Source organism: Odocoileus virginianus, chromosome 33, assembly GCF_023699985.2.
Source record: "Odocoileus virginianus isolate 20LAN1187 ecotype Illinois chromosome 33, Ovbor_1.2, whole genome shotgun sequence".
NCBI classification, from domain to species: Eukaryota; Metazoa; Chordata; class Mammalia; order Artiodactyla; family Cervidae; genus Odocoileus; species Odocoileus virginianus.
Window position 1 is genome coordinate 17,171,501 of NC_069706.1, and position 20,341 is coordinate 17,191,841.

The window sequence follows — 20,341 nt, forward strand, 5'->3', positions numbered from 1 at the left end:
CCTAGACTTTCCCAGAAGCTTCTCACGGAAAATGCCTGAGGCCGAGGGATTATGAATGGGCAGCACACAGACTGTGGGCACACACAGTAGTTTAAAAATCTGGGAAATTTCACATGAAAATCCACGTTTCTGGCTTCTCCTGAAAGGTCAGAAGAATTGGCATCACCATTCCCACATCTCCAAAGGCAATACTCAGCTGAAGCTGTCTCCTTTAATGCAAGCACGCTGTGGTTCATCACAGACCCCACTGCTCCCTGTCAATCCCCAACCCAGCCTTCTACAGTCATTTACTGTACTTTCCTGGTCTTTGAAAGCACAAAAGTTTGCATTGAATTTTAATCTGTATTTAAAGTGGTTCGGACACATTGTAAACACTGAATTAAGAGCAGGTATTATTAATGGTAATTGTGGTAATAGTCAAAGGGTACAGCCCTAGAGCTGGCTTTTAAAAAGTATATATAGGGCCTTTCTCATAGCAATTGGGTAGGAATAATGATAGCTCAACAAATATTCAAAATGACAACATCCCTTCTTCCTAATCATTATTCCTACCTTAGAAAATTTCTTAGTAAATTGCATAAAATCCTCACCCATAATAGAAGCAGGGCATGTTGCAACTAGGTGATTATTATTTACTGTCATTACATAATTAGACATAATTTCAATAATTGCCTAAACAGAAACTATGTGAATAAATATTCCTTAGGAAAACACAAATTAGTGAAAAGGGAATCCAAGTCGGGGATGACACCTGCAAGATCCAGAGGGCCAGGTGAGGGTGATACGCACAAAGATAGTCACCAGGGATGTGGACTGGTCAGGCAACTGGGTCTTTTTGAGAGTGGCTTCAGAGCAGTGAGGTTTCTTTGGCTCAGTCTCTAGCAAGATGGCTTTGTCCATCAGTGAGGGGAAATAACAGTTTAACTGAACTTCAATCTGCTTACTGCTAAATGTGCGAGTGTCCTGCTGCCGCTGACCACTCTCCCTCCTTCCTTCCCTGCCTCTCTTTCTCATCTCTTTCTTCCTCTTCCTTCTATTTCTTCTTCCTCTTCCTGCCCCCCTTCTCCTTCTCTTTTTTCCTTCTTCCCCTTCTCTCTCTCCTTCCTCCCTCCATCCTTGATTCAGTGGTCCTTGAGTAGCTGCCTTCTGCCGTGGGCACTGGCCTAGGTGCTGGTGATACAGTGGGGCACCAGGCAGGAATGGAGAGTACCTTGTTGGAGTTTGCTATGGAGCACCTCCTCCCCTTGGCTCCTGGGAAATGTGATGCAATCTGTCATTCCATACACACTTGATCACCTACTATGTGCCAGTCATGGAACTAGGTACTAATCTGCAGTAATCAAGCCAGTTATGGCCTTCTTCTCTTGAAATTCACATTCAAGAGAGGAGTAGACTGATAAAGCAAACAATCAAAGCAGGAAAATAGTAGGTACTGAAAATGCTATGCTAAAATTAAGATGGTGTTACAGGTGTCTGAAGAGACACATTTGTCACAGAACCTGGCTTGTGGATACTTAAAAGTTCTGTTCCAGCTTTCTTCACTGTCCAGACAACCTGTATGATCTCTCTCTCTGCTTTTCTCTCATTTTTGTCTTGGATTCTGGAGTCAGAGAAACTTGGGTTTGAATCCCAGCTCTGACTCTGTCTCTGAACAGTGCCTTTGCCATTCTAGAACCAAGTAATGTACTGTTGATTTATTTTACCTGCTAATTGTCTGTCTCACCAAACCTAAGCTCCTCAGTCTCCCTTGCAACCCTGACTCCTATGTACCTAACACCTTCTAAGCCCTTGATAGGCAGATACATGTTTATTGATTGACAATATGCACGTGAGTTAATTTGCTTTGTTCTGATGCCTAATCATTTTGAGTGGACCAGGTAAAAGGGAGACCTGTATGTCCCAGTGTTAGCATCACATTTGGAACCCCACCCCCCCAGCTTCTTATAATGATGCTGACACTCATATGTGCAAGGCTGTTAGGACTATAGTCCTCAGATTTACGAAGACCGAACCCAGTGGATAACTCCCACCTTTCTTGCGTGAAGGAGAAGCAAAGGATAGTCGTATGGCTTTCTTCAGCTCCATCTGTGTGTGTGAGGAGCGTTACACTGGCAGTAATTACAGAAAGGAGAGGAAAGGGAATAAGTAGCAAAGGAAGAATTAGTTGTACTCGACCTAATTAAAATCCTGTAGAAAGAATTCTTCTCCTATTTGCAAAGGTGATCTAGCATGACCCTGAAGCCATTGTATTAACCACTGTACTTTTCATTTTCAGGGGAATAAATGGCAGAAAAATCATTTGGGAAAGGCAACCCTCTATTTGCCTTTCAGAAATTAAATGACCTTGATTTCTGAACCACTTCCTCCCTATGAAATTAAATTGCATTGAACCCTGTCGGTTAACAAGGGAAAGCTAATCAAGCTGGAGGAGGGAGGAGCTCCCCCAGCTGATGCTCTGCCAAGAGGTGGGGACTTTGGAGCAGAGAAAAGTAGCTACAAGGTGGGAGTCTGGGGCCTTTGGTCAAAGTTGACTGAGCTTTTCTCACTTTGTTTAAAAAACACAGGCACATTGAAGATACAAAGCCTTCTTTCCTAAGTAGTATTTATACTGTTTTATATGTCTTAATGGTAAAGAGGTATTCTTCTAAAATCTAGCACAGGTTAGAAAGTTTCCAGGCAGATTATCTGCCCAGAAGGAAGTTGCTATAGTCGGAATAGGACAACCACTAGCAGGAGTGCTCTCATGGGTATATTTTTTATCATGTCAAGCTCTTTTACACATTATCTTATTTAATTCTTGCAACTATTTATATTAGCTTCTATTATTTCCCCTGTTTTGCAGATAAGAAAACCAATGCTTGGAAATGTGATTTGCCCAAGGTCACACAGTGTAACTGAATGGCAAATAGGGGCCAGAATCCAGGCTGGTCAGATTCTATGACCATAAAAATCTTTTGTCCCAACTTGGCCATCCCACCTACAGGAGTGTTTTTCTCAGGCAGGATGTCAGAGGCCCTTTAATCCCAAGTGGGAGGTATCTTTGGCCCAGATTGCTCTGGTTTGGTAATGGCAGTGTTTTCTATATGTGCGTGCTAAGGCACTTCAGTCACGTCCAACTTTTTGAAACCCTATATAGCCTTCAGGCTCCTCTGTCCTTGGGTTTCTCCAGGAAAGAATATTGGGAGTGGGTTTCCATGCCCTCCTTCAGGTGATCATCCTGACTCAAGGGTAGAACCCAAATCTCTTATGTCTCCTGCATTGGCAGGCAGGTTCTTTACCACTAGCACCACCTGGGAAGCCCTGTACTCAATAGATGCTTATGACTGTATAAATTGGCAGGTGCCTGAGAAATGCCCTAGATAAGGTCAGAAGAGACAATGTGAATCTCACTCTCATGGGCTGATAAGAGCTTGTCTATCCAAACATGAAGAATGGAGCTAACAGCTGATGTAGTTAAGGAGACATAGCAGCATAGTGCATTCATCAAGAGCATGAGTTTTGGGGTCTAACTGTCTGAGTTTAAACCTGGATCCAATACTTTGCAGTTGAGCAACTTTAGGCAAATTATTTAAGGTCTCTGTGATTCTGTTTCTTAATCTTCATAAATGGAGAAAACAATAATACCTACCTTGTAAGGGTGTCATGAGTATTAAATGAGATAGTTATATTTCTAGCATGCATTAAGTATCTAGTATATATTAACTATTAAGATAAGTTTGGTCCCTGGTCATAGGAAAGCCTGAGCTTCTGGAAGAAGGCAGAAGTGATCAGTTCATTGGAAGCTGATCACCAAGGGAGACTTGTTTAAGGCCAAAATGAGCTGGCAGGAGGAAAAGCGAACAAGGAGCTAAGAAATGCAAGAGTTCACAGGACTTGCTACTTTCCCAGTAGATGTCCCAGGTAGATATCCATGGAGAGGAGGCCTTGCTAGGAAAGACCAGGTCAAAAGGAAGGATAGAAAGCAGTTTAGTAGGATCCCTACATCTATACATCCTTCAGTCCATTCATCCTTCTATGTTTATCCTTCCATTCTCTACCCCTCCTTCCATCCTTTCATTCCAGAATCTGCCAACCTGTATAGACTTCCATCCAACCCTCAATATTTCTGTCTTTTTCTTACTCCATATGTTCATCCATTCATTCCTCCTCACCGTCTATCCTTTGATTCTTAGGATAGCATAGTGGTTAAGAGGGCCAAATGTGGAGATTCAGAGCCTGGATTCCAGACCCATATTATTTATGGCTTATTTGACCTTGAAAAAATTTCTTAACCTCTCAGGCTCCAAGTTTCCCACTTGTTAATTGGGGTTGTCTCCTGAAGGCAAAGGAGAGTGACTGGAAGATTTTGATCATATTTATGTTTTTACAAATTTGCTGTGTCTGCTTTGGGGAGAATGGAGTGAAAGAGGGCAAGACCAACAAATGAGAAGCCAGTTGGAAGGCATTGCAAATAACCAAGGCAAAAGATGGTGTGAACATGAACCAAGTAGTGAGAGCTGTCATTTCTTCTGTGTTTGTTGTTTTTCAGTCACTAAGTTGTGTCCGACTCTTTACGGCCTCATGAACTATAGCACGCCATGTTTCCCTATCATTCACTCTCTCCAAGAGTTTGCTCAAACTCTGTCCATTGAGTCAATGATGACATCCAACCATCTCATCCTCTGTCAACTCCTTTCTCCTCTTGCTCTCAATCTTTCCCAGCATCACTTTTTCAGTGAGTTGGCTCTTCACATTAGGTGGCCAAAGTATTGGAGCTTCAGCTTCAGTATCAATCCTTCCAATGAATGTTCAGGGTTGATTTTCTTTAGGATTAACTGATTTGGTCTCCTTGATGTCCAAGGAATTCTCAAGAATTTTCTCCAGCAGCACAACTTAAAAGCATCTATTCTTCAGTTCTCAGCCTTCTTTATACTTCTTATGTGTTTAGGAGGTGTCAGATGCATTGCCACCTGCTAAGTCTGGATTATCTCTTTGACCCTTTCTAATCACTCTAATAGTTAAATCCTGTTTAATTATTTCCATTTTACACACGTGGAGAAGGAAGATTAGAATATTTTAAGAACTAACTAGGATCATACAACTGGTAAGTAGCCGGGATTTGAACATAGATCATTTGACTCTGACATTTGATCTGCAGCTCCAGGCAGCCCTGAGCAAGGACAGTGGAATAAGAATGAGGAGAAAAAGACTACTTCCAAGAGACTCTGTTGCTGCTAAAGAAGCAAGATGACTTGATTGGCAGATTGCCTGAGGCATGGGTATGCTAAACTGGCTCTCTGTGGGGAAAACCCGGATTTTGTAGCTTCATCAATTTGTATGGTATAAATAATCCCATCATTACTAATGTGATGTTACTGAACTTGGAACTGGGAAAAGACAGTGGAAATTAAAGAGAAGAGTCAAGAAGGCCTTGGGAGTTTACAGCTTGTGGTTGAGTACAGAGAGATATGGTTAATTGTTTCAAGGGGCTTCTGATTTCCCTTGAGTCAGACACAGTTATCAGCATCCCCTGAAATCTGGGAAACTGTTTCCCAGAAAATTGCTTGTTGTCACAAAATTCTCAAAGCATTTCAAGGTTTTCACTGTTGTACCGATGCCCTTATACTCCATTAAAAAAACCAAAATCCCAGTGGCACTTAATATAAAAATCAACAATAAATATTTATTTAAATCTCATATTTGAGACTTTTCTGGGGTCTGGCTGGGCTTGACTCAATGCCTCTGCTCCACGTGTCTCTCCTTCTCCATCTGGGCCCAGCAGGTTCATCCAAACATGGTCACATGGCAATGGCAGAAACACAAGATGGTAAATGGAAACGTTCAAGGTCTCTTTGGCCCTAGGCTTGTAGCTGACTGCCTGTCACTTACACATCATTCTGTTATCCAAAGCAAGTCACATGTTCGAAGTCAAAGTGAAGGGGTGGGGAAACATGTTTCATCCTTTTAATGGAAAGCAGTGAAAGTCACGTCAAAGACCTGGATACGGGAAGTGTTGAGGCATTGGGGCTGATGATTCATCTACCACTGGGGCATCTCTCCAGGTGAGCAGAACAGACTCAATGCTGGGGGGGGCTGTATACCTCCCTTAGAGTATGCATCTAGCCTCTACTCACCTCTGTTTTTCCTTTATCTTCATGAAGAGAAGATAGGGGCCCTAGAGTCCCCTAGAAGATAGAGGCCTCGCTGGTTTCCTCCTCTGCTGCTGGGAAAGCTGGTTTTGTCCCATAGTTTAGAGACTTGAGCATTACATCATCCCTCCTTTGCTACTTGACAAACCAAGTGACTTTCTCCCCACACAGGGTTTCCAGCGAGCCCTTCAGAAAAAGGTGCTGCAGATGCAATTTTTCCTATTGCATTTTAAAATTAGTGCCTTTTCTTTTTTTAACAAATAGGCCTTATTTATACCATGCACACACAACAAAAAAAGGAAGATAATTAGGCATACACACTGCAATCAAACTTATTGGGTTCGTTGGAATCATTAAACTTAATTACTTTCACTTGTTATTCCTGGGGGCTATAATATCAGTATTAAATGCCAATGGAATCTTGCAGTATGTTTGATTTAGCTGAAATAAGGATTCAGTAATTTATTGCCTCTCTGAGAAAATTTACCAAAGCAAGGAACATGCTGCATGCCTCCTCTTGTTTTTCATGGGGTCTGCTGGGAAACACCCTTGATGAAAGTCTGGGAGGTTGTCTTTTAACCTTTCTCAATGCCCTGAGAGATTCTCTTTGAAATTCCTGTCCACCTCTAGGAGGAATTAACCACAAGTAATAACCAACGGGCACATCTTATTTAATTCTTGTAATTTCCCCATTTTGCAGAATAGGAAACTGAGGTTCCAAAAGATTAAGTAATTTGCTTGAACTCACACAGTTTATAAGAGGCAGGTCCAGGACACTGCCTAATGGGGAAAGTTCCTGAGCCTGAAATCAGTGTAATTACTTCTGTGGTTCCCAAATCTTGGTTATTGGTTACTTTTCCAACTTCTTAATAAGTCTTATAAACCCTCTCAACTTCAAGTTCTAATAAAAACCAAGGTATGTGAATGTTTGCCATGTTCCTGTTGTTGTACTAAGAGTTCTAACTACTTTAACTCAGGCAATCTTCCTGACAGTGCTGTCTATAGCATATGCTCATTGTATTTAGTTATTATTGCTACTATCACTACTATACACAGATTCATCTATGTGTTAGGCTAATGTCAACATCTGTATCAGTCAGGAGTTTTTTCCAAATGCAGGTAATAGCTGCTCACAACAGATTACCAAAAAGGCTTTATTTTTTCACATAGCAACAAATCCTGAGAGGCAGTCCTGGCTGCTATGGCTGTTCACAGCGCCATTAGAAACCCAGACTCCCTCCATTTTTCATCTCAGTCATCCTTAGAGGTTGGCATTTTTCTTCATGGTTGCAAAATCATCGCTCCACCTTCAGGCATTGCATCTATCATCAAGAGAGCAAAAAGGAGACGAAGTGCTGGAGGCAAAATCTCCCTCCTCTATGTCCCCCTTTATTACTGGTGCGGGGTCACCTTTCTGAGGTCTACTCCCAACATCTCACTGTCCTGGGGCACTCCTTGCTCAAGAAAGCCTGGGAAAGACACTTTATTTTGGTTGCACATGTGGATGCCATAAGCAAAAGTAGGGTTCCTTTGTAAAGAGGAGGAGAACAGATATGGGCAGGAGAGGAAGAACCAGGTGTCTGGCACAACAATCTCTGAGGACTAGGTCAACAGGCTTTGCTTATTGAAGCAGGTTGAGGTTTTTCCCCTTGAAAAGCTCCTTTTCACTCTGCTGTTTCCTATAATCCTCACACAACGTTTTGAGAAAGTTGGTCCACTTTCATTCCTGGGTGCTCTCAAAGACATTTTCCTAGTCTGTTTTTTCAGCCTCAGAAATGAGGAGCAGGAGGAGGGGAAGGGGCTGCCTCTGCCATGGACAGATCTGAGCAGGGCTCATATCTCCCCAGCAGCAAACAGGGGTGGCAGGCCAGGATAGCCTTTTGATTTGGGAACTGGGATGGAGGATGGGTAGAGAATTAATTATGCAATTAGCTAGGCTTGGAGTCAAACCTCTCACCACGCTCCTAATTAATTGATCAGATGCACCACCTGCTGACCTTCTCCCCTCTGAAGGCTCCCAGAATGCACTGTGGGTGCGGGAGGGAGTAGAGTCTGCTCACTCTTTGGGGGACTGGGGAGTTCCGCCTGAGGTCTTCCTGCGGTCAATTAACATAAGAGTCCAGGGACCCCTGAGCATGCCTTATAATGATCAATTAGGGTGAGTAAGCCAGGGCTACTAGGAAGAGGAAGCTTGATTCATTGGTTACATGTGCAGGGGAGGGGGGGACATGGTACACAGCGGTGATTTCCAACAACCATTTTCAGCGCAGATAAATTCTTTATTCCAAGGAGGAAGAAGGCAGGAGAATAAGAGTGGCAACAGGGTTCAGTGACTACTGACATATGACATGAGGGTTTTTGTTTTGGTTAAGAGTTCGTAATTATAAAAATCACATACGCTAACAATAGTGGACATGAGTTTGAGTAAACTCCAGGATTTGGAGATGGACAGGGAGGCCTGGCGTGTTGCAGTCCATGGGGTCACAGAGTCAGACACGACTGAACGACTGAACTGACTGAACAATAATGTAGAATATTTTTGAGTGATTATTATTAATGAGACACTCAATGCTTTAGCTTTGCTGTGTCATTTAATGCTTACAAGAGCTTATGAGAGTGTTACCACTCCACTTACATTCCAAAGGAGGAAAGAAGGGCTCAGAGAGGTGAAGGAACTTGCTCAGTGACATGGCTAGGAGGTGGAAACCCAAGAATTTGAACCCAGTTTTGTCTAACTTCAGAGCTTGTCCCTTTAAACTCTAGTCATTCTAACGCATGCGTTTTAGGAAAGCTGGACCCTGCTAACAATTATAAAGAAAGTAATCACCCATAATCTCAGCACCGAGGGACAGTCTGCACAAGTTATACTAATCTTTTCCTCCCACTGTCTCAGCTTCCAGGCCCATTTTCATTTCCCTTCCATCCTCCCCACTCCCCTTCACTATCACCAGCACCATTTAGACCAGGGGTAAGGAGCTGATTCAAGCTGGGCCAGTTACATCTGCCCATCCTGATGTAGAATAGAGCCACAGAGACCATGAGCCGGGGAAAGTGAGAGTTGCTGAACTGCAGAGGCACGTGGGCCACTGAGGCCTCCACGATGCGTCCTCTGGGGGCTGATGACTGAACAGAGCTGGTCTGCAGGGGGTGAAGCAGGAGGATAGGATAAGAGGCAGATTCGAGGGAACATGTGGCTCTGATAAAGAGCTAGGTGAAAGGATAGCCAAGATTACAGTTCTTTGAGGCCAGCCTGGATTGTCAACAGGTGTGCCCATAAGACCAGTCTCCTTTTAATTTAGCTTCCTTGCGTGAGTTTCTCTTCCTGGTAGCCAAACGCTCCATGACTATACACAACTGCTAATATTTCGGAGTGTTTCCTCCTAGTTTCCTTCTTCCTTCTCTTCCTGTCTATAATCTCAGATGCAAAGAGCTGAGATACTCCTACTTCTAGAATCATCATTGCAATACTCCTCTCATTTTACTGATTGCCCCACCCTGTTCATTCCCATTCTCTATTCCCCTCCCTCTTCCTCACAAGCACTTGCTCTAATGTTTTTTGATATATGTCTATAATGCATGTGATTTTAATATATTTAAATGGTGGCCTGTGATAAATTTCCATCAGTTCTCTTTTCTTTTTTTGTAGTTAGCAGTATGTTTTAAACCCATTTCCCCACCCCCACACCATGTATCTGCTCATGGTTTAATCATCCTTCACAGATAATTTCATATCCACTTTTATTTATTTAGTGCTATAATGGGAGGACATTTTATTTATTATGAGATCAGCTGTCCACCATCCACTTATCTTCTAAAAACTCATATAGGAGAATAAAATTTAAAATGCCCAATTTAGTTTTTTCCTCAATCCATACAAGGAGACAGCTCTCAATTTTTTCTTCCAGGCTTCACAGAGGACAATGAAGGAGTGAATTGACAGAGAATTCTGGATATGAGACCAACTGAATTCTTTACTCTGCTGCTTGGATGGAGAGCTGGAGGGCTGGGGGTAGAAGGGAGGCTTATGGGAGTCTCAGCTCCAGCCTCTAGGAGATCAGAGATAAGACACATGGGATGTACTAATTAGGACTCTTTTGACTGAAATAACAGAAATCTAATTCAAGTTAGCCTAAGCTAAAATGGGCATTTACTGCCTCCTGAACCTGGATAGTCTGTGGTAGTGAGGTTTGGGGCATGGCTATATCCAGTACTGAAAATGAACTAAAAAGGGAACCAAGACCAGGCTCTTTCCATTTCTTGGTTCAGTCTTCTCTTTGTTGACTTAATTCTACAGCAAGTTCTCCCCTCAGAAAGGCAGAAATGGCCAAGGACAGCTTGAGGCTTATACTCCATCTCCTTGCCAACCCAAGTCAACAGTACTTCCTTCCTAGCAATTCCAGCAATAGCCCCCAAATTCATTCCATCTGGGCTGGGCAGGATTGCACACTCACTCCTGAATCAGTCACCGTGGCTGTGCTTGCCTGGGGCTGGGTCATGTGAGTGGGATCAGCTCCATCTGAGCCCAGGGATAGAGAGAGGGGAAGGGATACTAGGGTTACACTAAAAGAAGAAAGGGGAATGAATGGTGGGCAGGTGGTAACCAATAGATTTTCATCAGCGTGGACCAAGGGTAATGCCAACAGTTCTGTAAGTGTGATCTAGGGAAGGGGCGGAGTAGGAACAAGGAGTTGAAGCAGTAAGTGGGGGCACCTTGGAGTACATCAGCTCTTACCTGGTGCTGACCCTGCATGCAAAGTCCTCACCCATCTTGAGGGCTACAGTGAAAAGGAACCAGAGAATAAAGCACAGTGTTTAGATTTAGACAGACCTGGATTCAAATATCTCATTGTTTGATGGCCAAGAGGCATGTGAAGATTTGCCACATCACTAATTATTAGAGAAATGTGAATCAAAACTACAATGAGGTTATCACCTCACACCAGTCAGAATGGTCATCATTTAAAAGTCTACAAATAGCAAATGTTGGAGAAAGAAGGAGTAGAGAAAAGGGAACCCTCCTCAACTGCTGTTGGAAATGTAAGTTGGTACAGTCACTCTGGAAAACAGTATGGAGGTTCCTCAAAAGAACTAAAAATAGAATTACCATTGTTGCTGTTATATCCAGACAAAACTATAATTCAAAATGAAGCATGCCCTCCTTTGTTCATAGTAGCACTATTTATAACATCGAAGGCATAGAAGTAATCTAAATGTCCATCGCCAGATGAATGGATAAAAAGGACATGGAACGTGTACAATGGGATACTCAGCCAAAAAAAAAAGAATAAAATAATGCCATTTGTAGCAACATGGATAGAACTAGAGATTATCATGCTAAATGAAATATCAGAAAAAGAAAGAAAAATATCATATGTATCACTTATATGTGGAATCTAAAATATGACACAATTAAAACTCTCAATGAAACAAGCTCACAGACATAAAGAACAGACTTTTGGTTGTCAAGGGGGTGGATGTTAGGGAAGGAAGGGTTGGGAGTTTGGGGTTAGCAGATGCAAATGACATATAGAATGAATAAACAACAAGGTCCTACTGTATAACACAGGGCAGTATATTCACTACCCTGTGATAAACCACAATGGAAAAGAATATGAAAAAGAATATACATATATATGCTTATATATATATATATATATATATATATGTATATAACCTATCACATTACTGTACAGGAGAAATTAACACATTGTAAATCAACTCTACTCGAATTAAAAAAAATCTCTCACTCTTTGACTCAGGCAAGTCCCTTCCATCTGTGAGTTTCATTTTATATAATCCTAAAGTGAAGATTCTTATGTAAATACAGGACTGTGGCATACAAACTGCACAGTGCCTGGCCCACCGCAGACTCTCAACTTTTATGGTTATTTGCCTCTTCCATCACTTACACCACTTATCACAATATGTTAAAACTATGCATTTGTACATTTAGTCCTTCATACTAGTCTGAGTACTTACAAGCCAAGGGCTGTGGCCTATTCATTCTGTACTGGCATACTCAGGACAGAGCATATGTTTATTAAATGTTAATTAGATAAGTAAACTTTGTTGATTTGGGGTATGGTTCAAGATTGATTAGATGAGTGGCTAGTGGTGGGAATTACTCAGAGATCACGATTCTTGCAGTTAGAATTTAACTCTCATTCTAACCTTGACCAGAGTTTCATATCTTCGTTTTAATCCAAATCCAAAGCCTACCCTGAACACACATAAATGCCGAATCCCTGGTGAACTCTAGCTAGGCCTTGAGGTTTACATAGGAAAAGGTCAGCTAATAGTGAAATCGAGGAGGGTTTGAACATAAGCAATAGCAACAAGCAGTATTTTATGAGAACCCATACAGACAAGAGTACTCTTTGTAAATTTAGCATGGCAAGATTTTAATAAATGAAGCCACTGGGATGTGTGGGGCTTTATATATCATGCCCCATATTTATATTCCTGTCAACTTTCCTTGCTTAAGCAATGTATTTATTACAGTCCATCTCACCGTTTCTCATATGATAGTCACTGTATCTTGTCAGACAGAAAAAAGTGAGGTGGGCATGAGACTCAAATAATGAAAAGCCCAGAAGCAAAATTTGGAGCAGAGGACCTAGGAGTAGTTTGTGCTTTGTAAAAACATTCTCTTTTTTTGCTCACACAAGTGGCAAATGGTGAGCCTTTTTGTGTGGTTCCCTCACCCCCATCTCCTAGTTTGAGCCTCAGTTATTGAGAGGTTGGTGGAATCCTCTGATAGCCTAAGAAAAGTCAAGGACTGTTTGGTCCCCCTAAAATGCATACAACATTTTATACCCAACTTTAGAATGTTCTTGAAGCCTGGTTGGTCTGGCTTGAATCAGGTAATCTTCCTCCAAACCGATCAAATGTGAGATCAAGTAGCAACCAGTGTCAAGGACTATGGCATGACAAGATGGTGGGTACACGACAGAGGATTGATAGGGCTCTGTAGTGAGAAGAAGGGGTTTTCTAGGAGGATACTGCTCCAGGCATCATACCTAAAGTGTTTTTGATCATAATTCTCCTCCGTCTCTCACTTTCCCTCTTAGCCTTTGAAAACACTGCCTTACCACAGTTTCCAAGGTGTGTAGTGGTTTGACTCTTACCCACCAATACAGACATGTCTATCTCCACTGCTTGTTTTGCTATAATTACCGGAATTGCTGAACTGCCTGGCCGTGGGTCCCTGGTCCTCATGTTGTCCTTCATGTCTCTAGGCCTTTGTATATGCTAGTCCCCAGCCAGAAATACCTTTCTTCCTACTTTCACATTATGAGCCTAGTTCAGAAAGCTTTCTCTGACCCTTGTTCCCCACCTCAATTCCCTCCATCAAGCTGAGAACTGTTAGGTTTTTCCAAAACAGCTTTTTCATTTATTCTCTCTTTCCCTCCCTCCCTCTCTACCCGCAGCCCCTTACATGCGCACACATATATCTTTGGAATTCCAATCACCTGTCTACTTCTCTGTCCCGTCTATTAGACTATGAGCTTCCTGAGGTCAGGGACTATCTCTTACCTCTATTATGTTCAACACCTAAATTACTAAATATGTAGGAGCTCAGTAAATGTTGATTAAATGAAAGAAATCCCTCTAGAACTGAGCCATTCACAGATCACAGAGGAAGGTTTGCAATTAGAATTCAGAGCTAGACACCTAATGATGCAGGAATTACGGCCCTGTAATATTTAGTGGAAAATTTTCAACAAGAGCTTCTTTGATTCCTAATTAGGGGAATTATGTTAATAAGCCATCTTGCAAAATCCATGATAATCATGTTCCAAACTTACCCCACTGGGTCTCATTTAGATGTAAAGGATCACAGAAACATTCTGGTAATGAACACGATTTCTGGCCTCAATTAGCACGTGCTGCCCTTATTGTACCCTGAAGACCTCCTATCAGCTGGACACAAAGCGCAAACTCAGCAACCACAGCCTTGGGGCTTTTCCAAGCACACCATTAGCTTTTCCATTGCACAGTTGCTAAGTTTTCCCACTCTTGCGCCTCACTATGTATTTAGTCCACTGATCATTTTTATGGTACTGCCTTACATTAATGTCAAGTATTGATTCTTTGACTCTGCTTCAACAAGTGTTCACTGAATGATCTCAGCATCTGGGGAAATAGGAATGGGATCACAAGGAGGCTTTAGCCTTCAAGGTATTGACATATGAATATTAGCCAGAAACACCAGATGACAGGTAAGGATGTGCAAATTCACTTATTCGTTCCCTTCATGTGTCTTTATGTCTTGTTAAGACATTTGTGTTTACCCACTTAGTTTTAGGACAATGTTCTTGCAGCACCCAATCTCTTTGACCACAATTGCTTAATTCAAAGTGGGCATTGGACTTTCCCAGGAGCTGATATAGAGATCCAGTCTCTTTCTGACTGTGAACATTGTAAGATGTATAATTCAGGAACTGTCGCATTAAGAAAGAAGTGATAGGCAACGAGAGCTGAATTGAAGAGAGAAGGAGTATCTGTTCTAGTTCTCCTTGTTCTGAGGCCCAGAGTGTACCCATCCTTCATGAGGTTTGGTTATTAACCAAGTTTTAGGGTTTATGTGAGGCAATAAATTGCCAACCCTTGCTTGAGGTAGTGATAATTTTCTACTAATATCCATTCTGCCCTTCCTCTTTATGACCTCTGATTTTGGGTTGTCCATGTGGCTGCCCAAATTAAAGACCATATTTCTGCCTGCCTCCTTACAATAAAGTGATGACATGACCACACTCTGGTCAATGGATGTAAGCAGAAAGCTTGTAACTTCTGGGTGGTATCCCTGAACAAAAGGAATAAATCTTCCCCTGCCCTTTTACTTTCCTCTCTTTCTGCTTACAGGAATATTGACGAGGCCATAAGCTCCCTCACATTAGAAATATAGGGGCAGCATTCAAGGGGGTGGTAAAGCAAAGACCTAAAGAGCCTGGATGGGTAACATCATGGAGTTGCCACGTCAGCCCATGGATGTTTATGCCAGGACATGTGAGAGAAAGAAGTTTTTGTTTTATTGAGACTCTGGGACTCTGGCTCTCTTGTATAACAGCTGAGGCTATAATCTAAATAATGCAGCAAGTTTCTATTGCTTGCCACCTCAAGAGTCCTAAATAATTCCATTATTTATTGAGCATCTTCTGCATGCCAAATTCTGGAGGATACAGCAAAGAAGGAAATAAACCTGTCCCTGCCTTCATAATGGTTACAATGGGCTTCCCTAGTGACTCAGATGGTAAAGAATCTGCCTGCAATGCAGGGGACACAGGTTCAACCCCTGGGTCTGAAAGGTCCCTGGAGAAGGGAATGGCACCCCACTCCAATATTCTTGCCTGGAGAATTCCATGGACAGAGGAGCCTGGCGGGGTACAGTTCATGGGATCACAAAGAGTCAGACACAACTGAACATCTGACACTTTCAATTTCTAAAGTCAATCAATAATTGCATAAAAATCTTTGTAATTACAATTGTGATCAATGTGATGAAGGAACAAATACTCCGAGAACAGATACCAGAAGAAACTGACTCTGGACATAAAGCATTACATTCAGTGAGAGTTTGTAAAGCAAAGATAGCAGACTGGAAGGAGAAACAGCTTATGAAAGGGCTCAAGAAGGAAAGGAGTTCCCTCAAGGTTCAAGGTAGTTGAGAGAAAAGATTTCAAGGCATAAAGATACAGCAAGTGAGGGAGGGAAGAAAGTGACCAAAGCTGATGTTGGCAGTGGGCAGAAGTGAAACACCCAGCTGGATGAAGCACAAGCTGGAATCAAGATTGCCGGGAGAAATATCAATAACTTTAGATACACAGATGACATCACCCTTATGGCAGAAAGCAAAGAAGAACTGAAGAACCTCTTAATGAAGTGAAAGAGGAGAGTGAAAAAGCTGGCTTAAAACTCAACATTCAATGCTGTTCTCTCAAAACATCCCACCCTCGCCTTCTTCCAGAGGGATTGGGTGGAGAGGGAGGTGGGAGAGGGGATTGGGATGGGGAATACATGTAAATCCATGGCTGATTCATGTCAATGTATGGCAAAAACCACTACAATATTATAAAGTAATTAGCCTCCAACTAATAAAAATAAATGAAAAAAAAAAAAAAACCTTCAACATTCAGAAAACTAAAATCATGGCATCTGGTCGCATCACTTCATGGCAAATCGATGGGGAAACAATGGAAACAGCGACAGATTTTATTTTCTTGGGCTCCAAAAATCATTGCAGATGCTGACTGCAGCCATGAAATTCAAAGACTCTTGCTCCATGGAAGAAAAGCTATGACCAACCTAGACAGCATATTAAAAAGCAGACATTACTTTGCTGACAAATGTCCATCTAATCAAAGCTATGGCTTATCCAGTAATCATGTATGGATGTCAGAGTTGGACCATAAAAAAAGCTGAGCGCCGAAGAGTTGATTCTTTTGAGCTGTGGTGTTGGAGAAGACTCTTGAGGGTCTCTTGGACTGCAAGAAAATCACACCAGTCCACCCTAAAGGTAATTGGTCCTCAATATTCAATGGAAGGACTGATGCTGAAGCTGCAGCTCCAAAACTTTGGCCATTTGACGGGAAGAACTGACTCATTGGAAAAGACCCTGATTCTGGGAAAGATTGAAGGCAGGAGCAGAAGGGGACGGCAGAGGATGAGATGGTTGGATGGCTCACCGACTCAATGGACATGAGTTCTAGCAAGCTCCAGGAGTTGGTGATGGACAGGGAAGCCTGGCGTGCTGCAGTCCATGGAGTCAGAAAGAGTCAGACACAACTGAGTGACTGAACTGAACTGAATGAGTACCACTGGCTGCTGCCTACCCTGAACTCCCGCCTCAACCTTCACCAGCATTCATGTGGATCTTCCTAACAGACCTCTGCTTTTGATTACCTTCCCTTCCCCAACCCAGGCATCAACCTGAAGGGAAGCTGAACATGGCCTCACCATAAGGAGTGAATCTGATTGGTCCAGGGGTAATCCCACTCCCAGATCAGAGAATGGTTTGGCAGGAGCTTATGACACCAAAGTAGCCAAGAGGAGGTGAAAGAAAATTTGCTATGGACTTCTGGTTAAAGCTTACAGCTCCTAGATTAGAGTAATGAGAAGAAATGACCTCTCTTCTTGTTCCGAATGTTTGTCATCTGAAAATAAAGTAACACCAACCTGGGGACACCAGCCCTGACAGTGACTGAAAGGAGAATTGAAAAGAACCTGGGTCCTTGATAACATTTCTGAGTGGCTGAATCAAGCACTCCTGAAGTCCACTTTCTTCAGACAATCTGCAGGGGAGATGGTACATTTCTCAGTCTTGGAAGCCAGTTGGAGTCCTGAATTCTCTCTCTCAGCTGACATCTTCATAGTTGGTACTTTCTCAAACACACACCAGGAAAAACTATACTGGGCATCTTGGGGTCATTCCTTGCCAAATACGTGGACTCTTTCACCCAAGTCATTCATCTTGTCAGCTCAGCTTTTCTGAAGTAGAGGTGAACTAGGATAAAGGGAGAATGAAGGTATTTAATAACAAGTGGAAAGGTTTAGGTTTTGTACTGAAGGCAGTAAGTAGGCTGTAAAGAGTTTGTGAGCAGAGTAACAGCAGGGGGGTGGTATTTCACACAAGCAGCAGCAGCCTTGTGTGGGAGAAACTGCAGGGGAAGAAGGGGAAACCCTGGAAGGAGGAGGCCTGGCTGGGCTGATGCCATGGTGAGGGTGTGGATGATGATGATGGGCTGAGATGATGACTGTAGGGATGGTGAGGAAAGAAAGGAATTGATCTGAGAAATGCACTGGTCTCTTCCCCCTCCCCTGCCCCCACCAGAAACCATGGGGGCAGGAAGAGACCTAAGCTTCTAATCTCTGGTGGAGCTTCCCAGGGTCGCTGAAACACTGGAGATGAGCTGGCGATCTCAATACTCTATCTCAGGAGGACTCCCTTTGCAGAAGTCTTGTTTGTTTTGTAATTTAATAGCTTTTTATTGTGCATTCTTATAGGAAATATAAATACATAGTATTCATGTTAACAGCCCTTATTCTGTTACCTATGGCAGCCCTTATTTCCTTTTCAGTTCAGTCACTCAGTCGTGTCTGACTCTTCATGACCCCAAGGACTGCAGCACACTAGGCTTCCCTGTCCATCACCAACTCCTGGAGCTTACTCAAACTCATGTTCATTGAGTCGGTCATGCCATCCAACCAGCTCATCCTCTGTCATCCCCTTCTCCTCCCACCTTCAATCTTTCCAAGCATCAGGATCTTTTCCACTGAGTCAGCTCTTTGCATCAGGTGGCCAGAGTATTGGAGTTCCAGCTTCAGCATCAGTCTTGCCAGTGAATATTCAGGACTGATTTCCTTTAGAATTGACTGGTTGGATCTCCTTGCAGTCCAAGGGACTCTCAAGAGTCTTCTCCAACACCACAGTTCAAAAGCATCATTTCTTTGGCACTCAGCTTTCTTTATAGTCCAATTCTCATATCCATACATGAGTACTGGAAAAACCACAGCTTTGACTAAACAGACCTTTGTCGGCAAAGTAATGTCTCTGCTTTTTAATATGCTGTCTAGGTTGGTCATAGCTTTTCTTCCATGGAGCAAGTGTCTTTTAATTTCATGGCTGCAGTCACCATCTGCAGTGATTCTGGAGCCCAAAAAAGTAAAGTCTGTCACTGTTTCCATTGTTTCCCCATCTATTTACCATGAAGTGATGGGACCAGATGCCATGATCTTAGTTTTCTGAATGTTGAGTTTCAAGCCAACGTTTTCACTCTCCTCTTCCACTTTGATCACTTATTTCCTTACCTATGATACAATTAGCTGTGCTCTTCTTTCCCAAGGAGTCTGGACTCAGTACTTTCAGGTGTGACCAATTGATCTGAATTGATCTGGTGTGGTGAGATTGAATGGCCTTCCCTACTACATGCCAGATCATGCGTGAAGCCCTTGTGTTAGTTTCATGTGGCTGCTATAACAAATTACAAGCTTGAGTGACTTGAAACAATGGAAAGATATTCTCTCACAGTGCTGGATCTTCTACTTTTTGTGCCTCAGCATCCTAATTTGTAAGGTGGAGATTACAGCCCTTCCTCACAGGGTTATTATGGTATTAAATGGTAAGTGCTCACTAAGTCTATGCTGCTACTATTTGATGGTACTGCCCTCCTGGAGGTGCCCCTGGGAAGTTGTTCAGGGAAGCCAGCCTTTAATAGCACATCTGATTTTCTCTCACCTTGACAGTTCCAGAGAGGGGTGGGAGGTGGACACTGCAGGCAGATTAGAGTCTTTTTGTCATGTGCAGAACTTCCATTATTAAAAAACTGTGGAAGCAATTTGCTCTGGGAGTCTGAGAACTCTATCTCCAGGTTCTAAAAGGCGCTTTGTTGAACTTGGAGGTGGGACCACTCGACTCTGAGGAAGCCAGGGGGGTGCTTGTTGTGGTTCACTCACAAAGTCTCATCCAACTCTGCAACCCCAGGGATTGCAGTGCACCAGGCTTCCCGGTCCTTCACTATCTCCCAGAGTCTGCTCAGATTCACGTCCACTGACTCGGTGATGCTGTCCAACCGTCTTGTCTTCTGTCGTCCCCTTCTCCTTTGGTCTTCAATCTTTACCAGAATCAGGGGCTTTTCCACTGTGTCGGCTCTTCACATCAGGAGGCCAAAGAATTGGAGCTTTGGGTTTCAGTAACAGTCTTTCCAATGAAGATTCAGGATTGATATCCTTTAGGGTTGACTAGTTTGATCTCCTTGGGTCCAAGGGACTCTCAAGAGTCTTTTCCAGCACCACAATTCAAAATCATTAATTCTTTAACCTTCCTTATGGTCCAATTCTCATATACATACATGACTACTGGAAAAGCTGTGACTTCGACTATATGGACCTTTGTTGGAAAATGATGACTCTGCTTTTTAATATGCTGTCAGGTTTGTCAGGGCTTCCCCAGTGGCTCAGAGTTAAAGAATCTACCTGCAGTATAAGAGACCTGAATTTGATCCTTGGATGGAGAAGATCTCCTGGAAGAGAATGTGGCAACCCACTCCTGTATTCTTGCCTGGAGAATCTCATGGACAGAGGAGCCTGGTAAGCGGTAGTCCATAGGGTCTCAAAGAGTCAGACACAACTGAAGCAATGGCACACACACATTAGGTTTGTCATGGGCCTCCCTAAAGACTCAGATGGTAAAGAAGCTGCCTGCAATGCAGGAGACC